A 20,620-nucleotide genomic window follows, 5' to 3' on the forward strand; every position below is an offset into this window, starting at 1 on the left:
TGTCCAGTGTAGGGCCACCCAGCTGGCTCTTTTTACTTCCTTGGTACTTCCTTTGCAGCTAGTGCAAAGGCCCTGTTCCTCCTTCCCATTCTGAGGCCTCTACCATTCCTTCTTTTTCAGCAGCCAATGCTACACTTTCTCCTTGCCTCACCACAAATCCAGTCCAAACTAACCTTCAACAGCAGGAGAAAAGAGAGTTTGGATTGCAATTAAATCTTTGTGTTTGCATTTCTACTGGATTCTTTAAGACTTTGTTTCAGTTACTATGTTTGTCAGGGGAAGGAAAAAATAACCTTTGGGCTATTTTTAAATTAGTAAGAGAAGAAAGGAGAGGAGAAACGCTGAGAATATACATTTACTAATATGAAGGTATATTTTGATGCCAGAAGACACGATACTAAAAGATATGTTATGTCATAATTTTATAAAACCATATTTTCTATTTCTTTTATATTATAGTAGACAACCAATACACATGGGAGCCAGAGTTATTTTTCTAAAATATTCCCTTGACAAATATTCTTTGTGTACTTAGTATGTGCCAGAATCTTTTGCAGATGTTAGGGAGAGAGCAGTGAACACAGGGAGAAAAATCTCTTCCCTCATGAAGGTTAGAGTATAGTGAGGAAAACTGGCAAAAACCAAAATACATAAAATGTAGAGCAAACTAGATGGTGAGAAGTTCTGTGAGAAAAATAAACCGGAGAAGGAAGTCAAGAGTAGACATATTTAAGTGAGGAGGTCAGGCAGGGCCCTACTGAAAGGCGAGTCCAGACCTGAGGAGGTAAGGGAGCAAGGCAGACAGATACCTGGGGAAGTGTGTGCTAGTCAGAGGGAGCAGCTAGTGCAAAGGCCCTGAGGCCTAGGGAAAAGAGGGAAAAAGTGGGAGGTGAAATCCCATAGGCCTTGTGAGTCAGTGGTTTTTGACTTTTCATTCTTTGAAATTTCTCATTTCAGACACTACATTTTTCATAATCAGAAATACTATTTGGATCTATTTTTTAATCTTCTTCCTCCCCATTATATATATATATTTTCTTTATATACTCCAGGACATTTATAAAATACATAAAATCTACTTAAACTTCCTGTCTGCTAATTGTAACCTTTCTGCCATTCCTGGGTCTGTTTCTATTGACTGATTTTTTTTTCTCTTTCTCATAGTCATATTTTTCTATTGCTTTGCATATCTGACAACTCCTCTTATTGAACATTTTCTTTAATTATGTAGACATGAAAACCAGGAGAAAATATGAGTGTTGGGCTTTGTTCTAGTGTATAATTAAGTTACTTTGGATCATGCTGACCTTTCCAAATCTTGCTTTTGTGCTTTATTTGGGAGAGTCTGTTGCAGCCTTTAAGGCTAATTTAGCTGCAGAACTCAGGCAATACTCTTCTGAGGACTCTACCCAAGTTCCATGGATTACCAGTTTTTTCCACTCTGACTGGTGAGAAGACAAACTATTCCCAGCCTGACCTGAGCTCTGAGAATTGCTTCAGAAAGTTCTATCCATAGCCGTGTAGGGTATTAACCCAGATGTATGCCAGTCAGTACTTAGCAGAGTCTCAGAAGGGCTTTCTCTTCAGATTTCAGGAGTTCTTTCAAACTTTTCTTTCCAGTCCTCTGCCCCAGGGATCCTAGCTCGCTTAGCCTCCCTGAACTCATCTCCTCACTTGCATCAGACTGTCAGACTGTTAAGCTTTCTTAGGCTTCTCCTTCCCTGCGGCTTTAAGGCTGTCTCTAGGCAATAATTTGGAGAAAATGAAAAGATCACTTCATTATTTTTTCACCTCATGGGTCACAATCTTGCTCTGGCTGTTGTTCAGTGTCATTTTCATATATAAATTCTAATTCTTCTTCTACTTCTTCTTCTTCTCTTTCTCCCTCTCCCTCTCCCCTCCCCCTCCCTCTTCTTCCTCTTCTCTATCTCCTCCTCCTCCTCCTTCTCCTTCACTTCCTCCTCCTCCTCTTCCTCCATCCATCAGGAGGTCCATTCTCTTGGCTATCAGTCCTTCACGGGGAGAAACAGAGGTCCTAGTATAACTTCTAATGGCCGAATATGCGGACTAATTAAATCCTCTCAGAACCTGACCTGTTTATATTTATATGTGAATTCTGGCCCACATTTAAAAACCTATATACAACAGAAACATAAATTCTGGCCATATGTTTGGGATTGTGCTATCTCAAAGTTAACCTGGCAGTAAGGATTTATTGCAGAGTAGCTCAGAGAACTACGAGTGGAAGAGTGGAGAAGTGAGAGAGGGAAGGGAAAAAAACACTAAATGGTGTGTTGTCAACTCACTTACCAGATATACCAAAGGGCTCAATCCTGCAGAGAAACTTGAGGAGGTAGAATAAATTTAGCCTACCTCAGAGCTATTGCAATTAAGTGCGGCAGCTGTATATATCTCTCCACTTCTCATCCATTATTTATTGAGAGCTGCTTCTGTGGGTGTTAACTCTCTACACTTCTGAGTTTGTCCTGTGTGTAGGTTGAGCATGTTCACTGTGGCCAGAAAGAAGTCCTCAGGCAGAGAACTTCAGGTATTCATAGGGAGCAGCCTTCATAATGTAGAGGTAAAAACCAGAGGGAAATAAGTGGGGGGTACTAATAATGTTGCTAGCATTGGACAGAAGAGTGAATTCAACTCACTCTAAAGCAGCAGTGCAACGTGCTCGTCTTTTGACCCAACTGTTGAAATAGACCTGACTTAATAGCTACAGGCTTATATCAATCTTCTCTTCCTTTCATAGTAATTAGAGAATGTTTTCTAAGGTTTTATTTCTTAAAAGTACAGTGAACACCTAACTCACAAGGAATGAATAATTCTGTACATATACCTGTACATTTGCCCCTATGACATTTTGGCATATTAATTTTTTAATAAAAATATATTTACATTTTTATTGCCTTTTTTCTTCTTAAGTAGGTTTTACACCCAGCATGGAGCCCAATGTGGGACTCAAACTCAAAACTCTGAGGTCATGACCTGAGCTGAGATCAAGAGTCAAACGCTTAAACAACTGAGCCACCCAGGCACTCCTTATTGTCTTTTTAAATAGAGGGCATGAAGTAGATTTCAGATTTTGTTGAAGACTCAGTAATTTTATTTAATGTCGCACATTGAAACCATAGACACAGTTGTATTTGTACATATGGAGAGAAGGAAATTGGCCAACTTTGTTATAAATACTCTTCAGAATCAGTTGATAGTGGCTTTCTTTGACAAAACTTTTCATGCTGACTTAGTTTTATGCATTCGTACCTTTCTCCTGAAAGAAAAAGGTGTATTGTGGCAGCCTGGTCAGGGAAACAATAGTGAGATATGCAAAAATAGTTATTAGATCACAGACCACCACAACCTTCTCTAAAGTAGTTTTATTGCCCCTCCATCTCCCAAATCATCTCATCCAAGCTATTATAAAACATATTATTTCTGCATCACAAATACAGTTGATTCCAGGAATCCCTCATTCACTTACCCAAATGCTTTTTCCTCCAATGTGTCGTTGACAGAATGAAATGAGGATTATGTGTCAACATTTTATGATTTTGTACCAGTGATGCGGAAGGAAGGATTTATTTTCTTAATAGTCATTGAAATCAATATCATCTTACACTTTTTGCACATCACTCAGTTGCACACATTTCTGCACATTCCTCTTAATTTTTTGTTAGAAATAGAATACTAAACAGTATTTTCTTAAAAAAAAGAATTCCAGGTTTAATAATTAGAGACTGAAAATTTTACAAGGTTTCTGATTAATTGGCCAACTTTGTTATAAATACTCTTCAGAATCAGCAACATTGTAAAATCTGGGAAAAAGTATCATTCTCTGTGGGCTCAATTTGTGAAATATACTGTGGTTCAGGAATGTTCAGGAAAAATTCTGATGACTCTTAACTATAGAAAACAAACAGGAGGTAGATGGGGGTGGGTGGGTGAAATAGGTAAAGGGTGATTAAGAGTAGACATAGCTTGATGAGCACTGAGAAATATAAGTCACTCTACTGTAAGTTGAAATTAATATAACACTGTATGTTAACTTTACCAGAATTAAAAAAAAAAAAAGTCTTGATGTAACAGTTGTTTTTTCTGAGGGAAGCATGATTGCCTAAAGTTTTCTTTTACTATATGTATAAAAATGTATAAAATCATTAGGAAAGAATCCATATGGCTGTCCATATATTTATATATAATTCACTCCCAAATATATAATTTCATAAGAATTTGTAGCATTAGCTCTTGCAAAATAAATTTGGTTTTCCTTTTCCTGTCTCAGCCTAAGGACATTTAGTTCCTTAGAGTCCTTTCAGTTTGAAAGTTGGCAAATATCAGTGGCAATATAAAATCACCTAGAATGATTACTGGTACTTAGAGATGAGTTATATGAAAATCTAAAAATTTATGCTGAAATGTTATGATTTACATTTATTTTCATCCCAGCATCTAGCCTTCCAGTGCCTGGTCTCAGTTTGAAATGTCAAAGCTAAATGCATTTCTTTAAAAAAGAAAATGTGTATAGCTCAGTCGACTGCCTCTGTTCAATTAAAACCTTGTACTTTTTCTGTTACCATTGGCCAGTGATGGGGTGTGCTTGGATGTCACTCAGAACCATTCATCAGAACCATTCATCTAGGTAGCATGGCTACCTAGATAGCTGACTCAGGACCTATAAAACATTTTCTTTTTCTTTCTTTCTTTCTTTCTTTCTTCAAGATTTTATTTATTTATTTGAGAGAGAGAGAGAGAGCACAAAAAGGGTAAACAGGGAAACTCTCTGTTGAGCAGGGACCCCGATGTGGGACTGGATCCCAGGACCCTGAGATCATGACCTGAGCTGAAGGCAGACGCTTATGTGACTGAGCCACCCGGGCACCCCCTCTGTAAAGTATTTCAACAGATGCTCGTTTGCACATTGATTTCACACAGGTAGGTTGTAAGTCATGCTAGATTAAATTCTGTAAGGGAAATGGTGTGAGTTTTTTTGGCTTATTATATCCCCAGTGCCTGCTGTGGTGCTGAGATGTCAGTATATACTCAGTGAACAAATGACTTAAATCTCAGAATTTTTTCTGATGTATTCTCTGTCATGCATAGGTGACATCTGATCCAGTTCTCCACCTGTCCTGGCCCTGACTTCACTTTGATTAGGCCTCTCGTGGCCTTACCTGTGTGTACACTTATGATCCTATGCTGTTTTTTTCCCATTTATGAGTTTTCTTTTACCACCAGACCGAATGTTCCATGACAGCGGTCTTGCTGCCTTATATATTTTGCATCATTAAAGTCTACAGTAGTTTACACAATGTCTGGTAGACATTTTGCAAGCTAGTCTTTTAACTTTTTTAAGACATGTGCAAGTAACTCTTTCTTTTACACATTTTTTTTTTTCCACTTCAGGAAGACTAGTCTAAGTTTAAAGCTAAGCTTTGATTAAAAAACAGAGGAAAAAGGCCAAATTTTTAAAGCTCCTAGATCTGATGTAGAGGTTGATGACTTTGTTCATTCAGTCAGTCAGTATTTATTGAGTACTGAGTGTCTGTTGGGTAGCAGGCACTATTCTAGGTGCTGAGGAAACAGCAATGAATAACACATTCTCAGATCCCTGCCTTTATGGATTTATTTCAATGAGTGAAATCGACAATGTAAAACATCTAATCTACTAATAATGATAAAGTGCTAAGGGATGAAATAAAGCTGGGAAAGGGGATACAGGTAACTGGGAGAATGGGTTGACATTTTTGGTAGGGTGGCTATTGCCAGCACCATTGAGAAGGTAACTTTGGATAAAAACCTGAGAGAGACTGTTAACTGTGCACAACTGGAATAGCATCTCAGAGAGAAGCAGCAGCTGGCAGATCCACTGGTCATTCTTAGTTCTCATGGACTCATCCTCCTCACGATGTCTTAATAGAGCAGGTCATCCTGCTACCCAGGTCGCTTTCCCAGGTTTTCTCTGGTCCAAATGATGGCTCCTTTGCTTGTTTCTTGATCTCATCGTTTTGAAACATTGGAGTACTTGATAGCTCAATTACCATGATTCTTTTCTTCCTTTTCCACTTCCTATACTTGCTCACACAGTCTTGTGGCTAAATACACATAAATGACTGAAATCTGTGTTTCCAACTCTGACTTCTTTGATCATATTCTATCCAGACCTGCATACATAATCAACATCTCATCTATGCTCATTCCAAATTTATTATGTCCAAATTAAAACTTTTCATTTTCAGCCCCATTCTCAATACTTTCTTCACCTTATTCTTTGTTATTTCAGTAAGTGTCATAATTATTCACGTAGTTGCTCAAGTTAAAACTTGGGAGTCTTCCATAATGCCCTTTTTCTCTCACATCTAACAGAATGCCCATTGGCAAGTCCTGTTAGATCTAATTGCAAAATATTTCCCTCAAATGAGTACTTCTTTCTGCCTTGAGAGCTACTTCCCCTACTCTAAGACATCATCATCTTTTTCTAAAAATACAAAAATTAAGGACAGTGTAATACATCATGGATCATGTATTATAATTATATATATATTATATATAAAATATATTTGAATGTAATGATAATCTTGGAATATAAGAATGTTATATTTTAGTACAAATAATATGGTATATATGAGATTTATATAATATAAACAGCAAATATAATTTGTCATTATATATTAATATACCCTATAATATGATATAGTTAGACATATATGTATATCATAACATAAATACAAAAATTATCTCTTCATTTTTTTTTCTCTATGCTTTCACTCTAATTCTCTGCTTCTGCCTCTTTATACTTTATTCCCCATGCAGCATCTAGAATCACTCTTTAAGAATAAAAATATCATGTCAGTCTTCTGCTCAAAAACGTTTAATGACTTTCCATCCTCCAAGAAGCAAGTCCAGCCTCCTTGAGATGGGCAGCAGGCCCTGCATGATCTAGTCCTTAGATGCTTTGGGACTCTGTAGTCTTCCCTGTCACTCTCCACTCCCATGCTAAGTGGGTTCAGGCCTTTTCCGCAGATGCTCTTTGCCTGGACCACTCACTTGGATATCCTTCTTGCTCCTTTGCTTCATTTATGTTTGCCCAAGTATCACATCAGCACAGAGGCTATCCCTGACTTCTCTGTCTAAAATGGAATCCTTTACCAGTCTATATCCCTTGTTTTATTTTATTTTTCTTAATAGCTTTCATCAGTGTACAGCAATATTGTGCATATTTCTTTGATTTGGGGCTTTTTTTTAAATTAATTTTTTATTTTTTATAAACATGTATTTTTATCCCCAGGGGTACAGGTCTGTGAATCATCAGGTTTACACACTTCACAGCACTCCCCAAAGCACATACCTTCCCCAATGTCCTTCTATTGTACAACTAGGGCTGAGTCTTTTTTACTTTTATTTTTCACTGCTATAGCAGTGGCACTTATAGTGGTGCTTGACACAGAGCAGATGCTTGATAAATATTTGTAGAATCAAAAGCTCTCTTCTGAGTTTCCATAATCTTTGATTTACAGCCTTATCATAGCACTTAAAAAAGTGTGTTTTAATTGGAAGTAATATCTTACATTCCTTAGACTGTGTCCTTCCTTGGAAGGAAAAGACCATTAACATTCATCTCAGATTTACCAATGTTCAGAAAAGGACTGGGCACGTAGCGGTACTTCATGAAAGTGCTTTGAATGAATTAATGATTACTTAGTCTCATTGTTCCCTAAAGAAGCAATTCAGGGAATCTCTGGTATTTTCCCGAAGCCATAGGCTAGTAACATTGTTGTGATCAACTATCTTACATTAGGTAAAATGTACCCCATTTCTGGTTTAGAAAATAGTTGAGTGATAATCTAAAACCATATGTGATTTTAGACTATAATTTTTAATAATGAAAAGCATGCAATTTTTCACATGACAGAAAATACAGAATTTAAAACATTAAGACAACAAACAGAGAGTTTAGAATCTTAGATTTGGTACAGTTTGACACTGGTCATTGTTTAGTCCAGTGTCTTCGTTTCCCCCTGCTGAAGCCTAGGGCCAGAGCTTAGGAGTTGACAAAACTAAATCTAGAGCTGGGACACCTGGGCAGTCCAGTTCTTCCAGTGTTTACCTCCCCGTGCCAGTCTTCCATACTTAACTCAGCTTCCTTGGTTTGGGTGATCATGTCTCCAGTGGTAACCCCAGAAGCTGTACATAGCCTACCTCTTCATTCTCTTGGGTTTTCTTATATTAGATTTTCTTTCCTATATATTTAGAAGCATCAGTGATTCAATTCAGTGGGTTCCATTTTTATCACAGGAATGTAAACAATGCAAACACAGTAGATCTGATTTTTAGACAAATTTCAAGGTACAGCTTGATTCTAGCTATCACCAACATTATTGAAAACCATCCTTAACTTGAGTCATCTCTGTTGTGATTATTTCTGCTATGACCAAGTGTCATATCACCCTTTAAAAAAGTCATCCTTTAAAAAAAAGGTTTGGTTAGATTTGTGCATTAGTGTATAACTTATTTATTAATGGGAATAATTTTAACATAAGCATTTGAACAGAGAGAATTACATTATATCAGGAATATTTAGGGACAATAAAGATACCTTGACTCTCTTGAGCTTTTTTAGAACACCTGCTGTTTAGAAGTACAGAATAAACCATTACTTACAACTCTTTTCTTAAAGGATGGCAGCTGTGTTTCCTACCTGGAGGTGAATATTCCTTTTTTTTTAAAAAAAAAAAATAGGTCTTAACAAATTTTATTACATTATTCCCAGAAATGCAATCAGTTTACTGATTGTAAATCTATACCATTCATGGTTTTCTTTTTTTTTAATATTAAGAATATACTTAGATTACATGTCGAGTTAATGTGGCCCTTTTTTGGTAATAAAACTAAAACAACAAAACCAAAAGTTTGTGGATAAAACATTTTGAAAGAAATAGTTTAAAATTAATAGATACTTAGAAAATTTAACACTAGAGTCACCGCTAAGGCAATTGCAGTGTTTCTATTTGACTTTGACAAGTAGAGGCAGCACTTGAAGAAAGTTTTTATTGATTGATTGTAAAGGGTGAATACTGGATTTATTGGTCTATAACCTTAGAAAATGGATTTTGGTATTTTAAAGACTTCTTGATGATCTTTCCTTGCCCAGTTCATAAAGTGCTCCTCCTATGTCCTCCTGTAACACCTGGAGCAATTCATGTCTTATTTTCTTCATTGAATTCAAATGGTGTGTTTACACTCTGGTATTTCCTGAATGCATCTGAAGTTCCCTGAAGGCAGATATGATTCTCTATTGCTGTTAACAGTGCATTCTTCCAAACAGGCTCTAACTCGCTCTCTGTCCATCAATTTCCAAATCCTGTTGGTTCAGCCTTTAAATTTCCCTTTCTTTAGTCTTCACTGACACTGAGACGTATCACCAACAAACCAACAGGGTTACTCTGCCTCAGGCTACTCTTTGTTGGGGAGCTGGAAGTGGAACACTCTGTAGAGATAAAGACCTTTCTCTCTACCCATGCCTTGTGTACATGAGGTGTCCCACACTGCCTGGATTTGTATCTCTGCTGTGCCATTTACTAGCCCTGCCACTTACTAGCTGTGTAACCTTGGGCAAGTTTTTTTTACTTCTTTCTGCTTCTGTTTCCTCATCTGTAAAATGGGGCTAAAAATAGGACCTACCTCATGTGGCTGCTATGAGAATGAAAATAAGTGAGTTAATATATATAAAGCCCTTAAAACAGTGCTTGGCACACAGTGAACATTTCAAGTGTTAGCTGCTGTTGTAGTTATTATTATTCATTACCAGTAATACTTCCCCTTTAGGTAGTCATGGGAGAGAGTAATAACAGAATCTCTGTGGGAATAAAGTGGTAAGAACACCTCCCCAAAGTCCTTGTTGAGAGCTACTGCTCTAGGCTAGAGAGCCAATGGTGTCCTAAGCAGTGGGCAAGCCAGCTTTAGATCCAAAGAGTGAAAGCAATTTGGTTATAATTTACTGCTGTACAGATCAAGGAATACAAACTGACAACTGACGCTGGTTTGATTTGTTAGCCCATACAATTCTTTAAAAGTAGATGCAACTAGATAGATTTTAGTCTTCTCTGAAATTCATGCATGAGATAACACTGAAATTATGTAACTGCTTTCATCAAGTGAATAAATCTCCAAGTTTTAAGTATGGAACTGGAAAAAAATCTCAGAAGTGCTTTTAGAAGATGTGAATTTTGTCTGAAAAATATCCTTTAAGGGAGGATACAATGATTTTGTTAAAAATAGCCTCTCGTTGGCTTCCTCTAATGCATTCAATCCTACCATCCATCCTAAATATCTACAAAACAGAGGGAAACACACAAAGTCACATCAGGAGCAAAAACAACACAGCATGGTAATGGCATAAAAACAGACACATAGACCAATGGAACAGAGTAGAGAGTCCAGATATGGACCCTCAACTCTATGGTCAAATAATCTTCAACAAAACAGGAAAAAATATACAGTGGAAAAAAGACAGTCTCTTCAATAAATGGTGCTGGGAAAACTGGGCAGCTATATGTAGAAGAATGAAATTCGACCATTCTCTTACACTGTACACAAAGATAAACTCAAAATGGATAAAAGACCTCAACGTGAGACAGGAATCCATCAGAATTCTAGAGGAGAACATGGGCAGTAATCTCTTTGATATCAGCCACAGCAACTTCTTTCAAGATATGTCTCCAAAGGCAAAGGAAACAAAAGCGAAAATAAACTTTTGGGACTTCATCAAAATCAAAAGCTTCTGCACAGCAAAGGAAACAGTCAACAAAACAAAGAGGCAACCCACAGAATGGGAGAAGATATTTGCAAATGACAGTACAGACAAAAGGTTGATATCCAGGATCTATAATGAACTCCTCAAACTTAACACACACAAAACAGACAATCATATCAAAAAATGGGCAGAAGATATGAATAGACACTTCTCCAATGAAGATGTACAAATGGCTATCAGACACGTGAAAAAATGTTCATCATCACTAGCCATCAGGGAGATTCAAATTAAAACCACATTGAGATACCACACTACACCAGTTAGAATGGCCAAAATTAACAAGACAGAAAACAACATGTGTTGGAGGGGATGTGGAGAAAGGGGAACCCTCTTCCACTGTTGGTGGGAGTGCAAGTTGGTGCAGTCACTTTGGAGAACAGTGTGGAAATTCCTCAAGAAATTAAAAATAGAGCTTCCCTATGACCCTGCAATTGCACTCCTGGGTATATACCCCAAAGACACATATGTAGTGAAAAGAAGGGCCATCTGTACCCCAATGTTTATAGCAGCAATGGCCATGGTCACCAAACTGTGGAAAGAACCAAGATGCCCTTCAGCGGATGAATGGATAAGGAAGATGTGGTCCATATATACTATGGAGTATTATGCCTCCATCAGAAAGGATGAATACCCAACTTTTGTAGCAACATGGATGGGACTGGAAGAAATTACGCTGAGTGAAATCAGTCAAGCAGAGAGAGTCAATTATCATATGGTTTCACTTATTTGTGGAGCATAACAAATAGCATGGAGGACATGGGGAGTTAGAGAGGAGAAGAGAGTTGGGGGAAATTGGAGGGGGAGGTGAACCATGAGAGACTATGGTCTCTGAAAAACAATCTAAGGGGTTTGAAGTGGCAGGGGGGTGGGAGGTTGGAGTACCAGGTGGTGGGTATTATAGAGGACACGGATTGCATGGAGCACTGGGTGTGGTGAAAAAATAATGAATACTGTTATGCTGAAAATAAATAAATTAAAAACAAACAAACAAACAAAAAACACAAAAAAACAAGGGCTAACTATTTTTGCTAGATTCCTAGGGACTTTCCATTGCAAGATCATGGAAACTAGACCAAGAAAAGCAATGGACAGTCTGCCTGGCAAGAAAGAAAGAGTAAAAATCTTGCTCTTGTGAAAGTAGGTACAAAGATCTTTTGTTTCTTTGTTACTTCATACCCTTGGCAGGAATAAAGATCTACCAATTCAAAAACTGGTTTATAATCCTTTTACTGTGTATATACTACATTTTTAGACAGTCAAATGTTGTTATACACCTGTTACTAGTACATTGTTTCTATATCACACAGAGGCTGACTTTGCATAGAGACTGTGATCAGTGAGGAAAATAGCACTAATAATATGGGTGGTAAATATTAATTTTAATATTCACTGAACTCCTGCTACAGCCAGACGGCTGTTCAAAGGACATTTCACTGTTGGTCTTAGTTTGTTTAAGCTCATAATAACCTATGAGGCAGGTAGTATTACTGTTCTATTTACTATTATCTAGATGAGACAAAGACACAGAGCACTGTGGAGGACAAATTCGAGAAGCATAGCCAAAACAGAGGGAAAGGACAATGAAATGATGATAGTGTAGCTGATAGGTATGGAAACTGGGGAACATAACTCTAACCAAACATGGAATGGAAATCATTCGAAGAAGCAAGTAAGAAGAATTGAAGTGAAAGCAATAACCTTTCTGAGTAATGAAAGTTCTGAGCATGTGCAGCTCCTTGCTAAGAAAGAAGAGGCAGCTGAACAAGTTGCTAAGAGGTAGTCTTTCTAGATTCAGGTTCTTTCTCTACACACAAGTTGGGTGACCTTTGGGCAAATTACTTAATTCTTCTAAACCTCTGTATCTTCATTCGTAAAAAGAGGGTAACCATGGTAGTATGTTCTTCATATTTTTTTTTAAAATAAGGATTAAGTGAGCCTTACATGTAAAGTAGTACCTAAAACTGTGACACATAGTGAGTTCCTAATAAGTGATAGCTATTTTTGTCATTATTATTATTGTTGTTTTTATTAAATGGGTAAAGAGAAAGGGGAGGAGAATTCATGGTCAAGTAATTGGGGAGGTTCTAATTATTTTTTTTTAATATAATTTTTTATTTTTTATAAACATATATTTTTATCCCCAGGGGTACAGGTCTGCGAATCACCAGGTTTACACACTTCACAGCACTCACCAAAACACATACCCTCCCCAATGTCCATAATACCACCCCCTTCTCCCAAACCCCCTCCCCCCAGCAACCCTCAGTTTGTTTTGTGAGATTAAGAGTCACTTATGGTTTGTCTCCCTCCCAATCCCATCTTCTTTCATTTATTCTTCTCGTACCCACTTAAGCCCCCATGTTGCATCACCACTTCCTCATATCAGGGAGATCATATGATAGTTGTCTTTCTCCGCTTGACTTATTTCGCTAAGCATGATATGCTCTAGTTCCATCCATGTTGTCGCAAATGGCAAGATTTCATTTCTTTTGATGGCTGCATAGTATTCCATTGTGTATATATACCACATCTTCTTGATCCATTCATCTGTTGATGGACATCTAGGTTCTTTCCATAGTTTGGCTATTGTGGACATTGCTGCTATAAACATTCGAGTACACGTGCCCCTTTGGATCACTACGTTTGTATCTTTAGGGTAAATACCCAATAGTGCAATTGCTGGGTCATAGGGCAGTTCTATTTTCAACATTTTGAGGAACCTCCATGCTATTTTCCAGAGAGGTTGCACCAGCTTGCATTCCCACCAACAGTGTAGGAGGGTTCCCCTTTCTCCGCATCCTCGCCAGCATCTGTCATTTCCTGACTTGTTGATTTTAGCCATTCTGACTGGTGTGAGGTGATATCTCATTGTGGTTTTGATTTGTATTTCCCTGATGCCGAGGGGGAGGTTCTAATTAACTGGGATTGTTTATGGTATGTTTCTTCATAGCCTTTAATATGTTTACCTAAATTATAAAACTTCAAGTAGGGAATTCTCAGATTTATTTAGCCACAAAACCTCCTTGCTTTTTATTGTTTCTTGTTGAATACAAATAATGTCTTGTGGGACTCTGGTGTTCTACCATCCGCAGTCTAGGAAATGTTCTTTTTTTCACACACATTGTTCAGGAGAATAGGAAAACAGACATGACAATGTCTTTGATGACCTGTACTGCAAACAACTAACCATCAAAGAAAGTGCTTTTACCTTTACAAAACCTCATGAATACACTTTTTTCTCCATTGTACAAAACCACGTATCTAGGCACTCAAACCTTATGATCACTCAATCTTGTCAGTGTCATCAGCTTTAACATTGAAAGTTTTTTGACATTTTCTTAGAATATTGTAAAAAAAAATGAGTTAAAATTGGCATAGCTCCAACCTTCTGGGAATTTTACCATATTATTATTCCTTCAAAATGTTTGTAGTTCATTGCCCATTGTGTCATAGGAACACTATTCACTTATGTGTTGGCATTACATCTCTCTAGTATTCCTTACTTGGTATCAGAGTAATACTGAATTAACATTAAAAAAACACATTATTCAGAAGTTTTGTTTTATTTTTTCCTTCTAGCACTGCTGGTAGATTATATTAATGTTTTGTTTTATTTGATGTTTCTGTGTCAGATGCCATATCCTACATGGCTTTCCACAACTGGGAATGGGCTTATTCAGAGAGAAGTTAATGAGCTTCTGTAGGAATTATTCCCACTATATCCCATTACTACTAAGCTGGGTTGGGAAATATAATTAGAAATAAAATCTGTTGGGATCCTAGTGATTCCTTCCCATGTAGAAAAGAATGAAATGGTTTCGTTATTGTATAAAGATTAATCAGACTGAGATGCACATTGCACGCAATCTGCTGAGGAGATGGCAGTGAAAGAAATCTCACCATTTAATACAGCTAGGTAGGCAAATACAATTCATTACAGTTATGCTAATTTATCTTTATTGAAAGAAAAAATAAAATTTCTTATATCTTTTTTCTTAATTCAAGTGTAATTGACATCTAACATTATGTTAGTTTCAGGTGTACAACATAATGATTTGTATTTGTATATATTGTGAAATGATCGCCACAATAAGTCCAGTTACCATCTGGCACCATAAGAGTTACATTTTTTTTTCTTATGATGAGAACTTTCAAGATCTGTTCCCTTAGCAACTTTCAAATATGCTGTACAATATTATTGACTATAGTCAACATGCTGTACATTACATCTTCTTAACATTTCTTGTACAACTGGAAGTTTGCTCCTTAGCTTGTATCTTTATGACAAGCAGGAAATAGCATCATGAAGCCAAACACAGAGGTTTAAATTCCCAGAGTCCCGTTGGGGGGGGGTAAGGGGGGGGTGGAAGGAATGCCATCCAACCTCCTAGAGGTTCACACTTCAAAGAAATTGCTCTGAGGTCTCTGAGAAATGCATTCCTGGGATGCAGAACTAGTGTGAGGTTTATTAATCTTTTAAAAGACTTATATACATCTCAAAATGACAGAGAAAGCATTTGATCAAGTTTTCTAAGGTAAATGCTAAAGGGAGGGGGAGGAGTACTCTTCCCTTTTGGCACGAGGGAAAAATCAAGTGTTTTTTTTTTTTTTTAGAACTGTATTTACCCTTGCAATTTCTCATTTTTGCTACTCCTTTATAAGTTGCTCTGTAGTTTTTAAATTATCTCCATTTGTTTCTCCTTTTTCTGAGCAGTATGCAGTTGTATAAATATCCAGCAAATCCATAGTAAAATAAAAAGCCAAGCAATTACCAGAACTACAATAGGATGAATTTTAAAAATTAATATAATGTTTACCTTGAGGAAATATCTTTTTTTTTGAGGAAGTATCTTTAAATATATCACACTAATAGTATGATTCATTAGAATTTTTGATTCTTGATTAGCTGTGTGTAACATTTTCATTGTACATTACATTCACAAACTCTAGTGGAGGCTTTGGCTTGTGCTTTCATTATTTTGTATTTTCTTATGAAAACTTATCCAATCCAAGTTTGTAATATAATAATATGAGTTTTTAATTGAGTTTTTCTTACAAGGCCTAATGAATTTCTCCCAAGGTCTCATCAGTTGTGTAAGTAATATTGCATTTACATGGTAATCTAGGTCCTTCAGTAATTATTCCATCTTCCTAAATAATTTTTCCTATGTGCAAAACATGAAAATACCTATGGCTGTTCTCTAATATTGACGTCTTTTTATGAGGTACCCACTGAAGGTCACAGATTGGACTTCTAGTGTTCAATGTATAATGAGTTGTGTTGAGAATAATCCCACACTGGGCCATTTTTTTGCATAGGTCTAATCAATAGTTGTATTGTCCATTAAATCTCCATGAATAATGGCTTTCCACCTGGGCCTGGAGAGAACTTGCACAATGGGCAGCTCGGATATGATGAAATGTCTGTGAGCCCTTTCTCAATGAGCCTACTTTCCAATAGGGTTTCCTCTCCTTTCCAAACACCAACTCAAGAAACTTCATTCCCTTTCAGTCAAAGTGTAATCTGAGGACAATGTTTTCAGAGGAAGACTCAGACAGACTTTGGAAAACAGCATCAGGGTAGTGCACAGAGTGTTTGTGGTTGACCGCAAATAAGAGAACCCAACATTTACAAATTTGAGCAGCAAGGCGATTTATTGGAAAGGCATGCAACAGCTCAGAGAGCAGCAGGAACACTGGAGTTAAGGGGGAATGGGGAAGATGGCTAGCAAAAAAGAAGTAGGCAGCTGAGAGCACAGTCTCATTTCCATCCGGGGAGAGTTTGTCTGGAGTGGTGGGGCTGGGAACTTTTTGCTTGCTTTATTCTGCTAATGTTGCCCCTTCACACATTATACTTTTAGGAGTCAAAATTTCAACCACAAGTATCTGATCATCTGGAGCCATCCTCCAGGAATGTCAGGTTCTTTATACAAGGGAGGAAAGGGAGACAAAGAGTGATCCCTCCTTCCCTTTGAGTGGGAGATGTCGCTCTGCCTCTAGACTTCTGTCACGTGGCGCTCACTTCATGCACTTACTGTTCTAAGTGCTTTGTGTATATTAATTTATTTATTCTTAAGCAGCTCTATGTGGCAGGTATTATTTTCTCCATTTGTACAGTAGAGAAATTGGGCAAAGAAAGTTAATCTATTTAATTTAATTTTTAAATTTAAATTTTAGTTTTTAGATGTAGTTTGCCCCAATCACACAGCAAATGGTAGAGATAGAATCTGAAGCTAAGCACTCAGGTTGCAGAATGAGTGCCTTCTCACTCTTGCTCAGCCTTAACAAAGACAAGTGTTCGGAGGTTTTACTATAAAGAAAAGGAAATAAAGACAGAAAAATGAAAATAACAAATCAAATCAACAGCAAATCAACAATCAAATGTTTGGTTTGTATGGTAATAAAATATGTAATTTCCATTTTCTCTATATTTTATATATTGTATATTCATGTGTTTCTTAAACATGTAATTTTGATATAATGTTAGATTTATAAGAGACTTGCAAAGACATTGCAGTTTCCATATGTAGTTTTTACTCAGCTTCCCTTTGGTTAATACTTCACATAGCCATAGAAGAATGAACAAAGCAAAGAAATTAACAGTAATCCATCACAATCAACAAACTACAGACTTTATCCAATTTCCTGTTTTTCCACTAATATCCTTTCTCTGTTCCAAGGTCTTGTCCGGGATCCTCCATTGCATTTACTTACCATGTATGTCTCCTTACCTTCAATCTGTGCCAGTTCCTTGTGACTTGATACTTTGAATGAATAATGGTCAAGTATTCTGTACAACATTCTTCAATTTGGGCTTGTCTGATGCTTTCTTTGATTTGATTAAGTTTATGAATTTAGAGGAGGAATGTTTTTTCTGGTGCATTCTATTGGGGAGTTATATCAATATGTTAGATTATTAGGATTTTAACATCGACTACTTGGTTATGGTGGCTCTGTTTTATTTTTTAATTGTAATTTTACTTTTAAAAATATTGCTAAGTTAACATTTCTAATATTTAGGTTTTTTAAATTTTTTATTGCAGATCTTCTTATATCGCAAAACCTCTAACTCATATGGATTCCTAGACCACATATAACTAACTCACTCTTGCTCTTCAGTAAGCACATTTTTGTGATTTAGAACACAAGCTGTTCCTTAAGCCACACATAACTGCATGCTCCATCTGATATGTAATAAGCTAAGTGAGAGATGAGCAGTCCACTCTGTCCATGGTTTGGAGTAAACTCTATAGCCAAAGGCAATCCTTATTCTGATACCAAATGTAGTGCCACACTGGGGAGTTAGTGAATTATAGTCAATTCTACTTAATGAGTATCAAGGCCATTTCTTTTGCTGTTCTTGAAAGCTACATTTGTTAGTAAGGCCTTGAGGCCAATTTGCCTATTAGCTTAGGTTTTATGATACTATGTACAGCTCATTTAAAACAATTCTCCATACATAAAATTGTACATCTGTCTTTTGAAATGTGTAAAATGTGTTAAAATAATGATATAGACAAATTATTGTCAAAGAAAACCATTTTGCAGTTTTCCCTGTGTAAGCCCATGATCTTTTGTAATTTGTACACCTTGCTTATAACGGAAGTACATATTTGAAAACCACTATGATTTTATACTTTTGTATTTCATATATATATATGTACACAAGGAACTTTATATCTATTTAGCATAATTTATTATTATTATTTAAACTCTTTTTCCTTATACTAGAAAGCCAATCTGTAAACTGTTTTAATTTTTTGCAACTTTAGGAGTACTATTATGTATTGTTTGTGTGTGTTTGTTTCCTCTTCAAAATAAATGGTAACATCTGCTCTAGGCCTCCCAACAGACAGTAAAAAACTTTTTTTTTTTTTTTTTTTTTTTAATAGAATGCTTCACGAATTTGCTTGTCATCCTTGCTTAGGGGCCATGCTAGTCTTCTCTGTTCTAATTTTAGCATATGTGCTGCCAAAGTGAGCATGAGAGTAAAAGTTTTTAATGTTTGGTAAGCCATTTGCTAAAATGAAATTTTAACAATCATCCATTACATGGATAATAATGACAATGTGGCTAAGAATAGAGAAGGAATAAAAGTACATACTCTTGGTAAGTCAGTGTTTAGTGTTCTACAGTTCTAGCAATGCTCTTACATTTATCAACTTGGAACATGGTAATCCTGGTTATTTAGGACCTCATTCTGTGTATTTTGCTTTTGCAAAAAGAACTTAGCATTTAAAAAAGTTACCTTCTGCTTAGACATATAGTCATATAATCATTAGTTTTTATCTCAGTGCTTAAGCACTTTAAAGAGCATCTTCGTAATCTTAGTATTAAATTTAAGTGTGTTATATGATTACAGTAAAACAATTTTGTTAGTTTTTCATTGCCAAGAGCTAGTATGGAATCCTAGAACTCTGATTTTTGACCTTAACATTATTGCGTGAAAAATCATAAAAATAAAAAATAAAAACCCTCAGTTGACTTTCCAGGATATGCCACAAATGATAGATCTACAAGTCAGTTTTCCCCTTTTTAAGTTACTTTTTGTGTGTTTTCAGGTGAGTGTGGAGAAATGGGAGAAACCGTTTGGCAGAAGGGAGCAAAATACAAAATTAAAAATTAAATATTTCCATAGATCCTTTTAGGTTTCTGGACAGACTGAAGAGCACTTACTCGCAGAGAGCATGCAGTAGTGGTGTGCTGGAGCTGGCATGTACCAGCTTGCAGGAAACAGTTGTTAAATTCTAAAGAGTTTGGTTACCCAGTTATTCAACATGGCCATTATTAAAAATCAAAATGCATAAGCTCACAATTAAATACCATTAAAGAAAAAGGTAGGGACACCTGGTGGCTTAGGGACACCCAGGCTCTCTGCTCAGTGGGGAGCCTGCTTCCTCCTCTCTCTATCTCTGCCTGCCTCTCTGCCTACTTATGATCTGTCAACTAACTAAATAAATAAATCTTTACATTTTTTTAAAAGATTTTATTTATTTGACAGACAGAGATCACAAGCAGGTAGAGAGAGGAAGGGAAGCAGGCTCCCTGCCGAGCAGAGAGTCCAATGCATGATCCCAGCACCCTGGGATCATGACCTGAGCTGAAGGCAGAGGCTTTAGCCCACTGAGCCACCCAAGCGCCCCAATGAAAAAATCTTAAAAAAAAAAAAAAAAGAAAAAGGTAATAAAAACTCAAGACTCATCATTTCCTAGTTTTTAAGTTATGCTTTAGTATTATTAATTATTTAATTTATGCTCTTGAAGTTATTTATATCTGTATCTTTGAAATACTCATAATGATGTGCCAGTGCCCACCCTCTCCTAATTCTGTGCATAGAGATTTCATGATGGTAGCTTGATAAGCTTATGATTAACATTATGAGTACATAGTCTCTTGAAGAAAATAAAATTAAATATGGTGGGAGACCATGTGATTTAAAACCACTATACTCCGATCATTACTAACTTTCTGTCAGTCAAACACACTACTCTCCTATTTCCCTCAGGTATTTCAGTTTGCTGCTGTATTCCCTCTACTTGGGATCCTATCTCCTCTACTGTATTCCCAGATATCCTTTTCCCCATCAGCGCTTATGTCATTCTTTTAGAAAACCCTTGTCTGATTATCCTGCCTATTCCCTCACCTGACACATTTGACATTCCTTCACATGGTCTTTCTTTTCCTTAGAACACTTACTACTCATTGAAAGTATATGGTTTATTTATGTTTACTGTCTTTCTCCCTTACTATAATATAAACTCCCCAAGGGAAGACTCTTCTATTATATTATTATTTCTGTTTTTT

At 36.6% G+C, this 20,620-nt stretch overlaps 1 protein-coding gene and 1 non-coding gene across 13 annotated transcripts in view; one reads left to right on the forward strand and one right to left on the reverse strand.

Moving 5' to 3' along the window:
- Positions 1-20,620, forward strand: part of MAPK10 (mitogen-activated protein kinase 10) — a 588,472-nt gene that overhangs the window by 327,340 nt on the left and 240,512 nt on the right. The window lies entirely within an intron of this gene.
- Positions 18,699-18,800, reverse strand: LOC123391884. Its single transcript, XR_006606569.1, has one exon. It is a non-coding gene; the product is annotated as a U6 spliceosomal RNA (small nuclear RNA).

This window comes from Mustela putorius, unplaced genomic scaffold, assembly GCF_011764305.1.
Source record: "Mustela putorius furo isolate JIRA1106 unplaced genomic scaffold, ASM1176430v1.1 tig00000382_pilon_pilon_pilon, whole genome shotgun sequence".
Taxonomy (NCBI): Eukaryota; Metazoa; Chordata; class Mammalia; order Carnivora; family Mustelidae; genus Mustela; species Mustela putorius.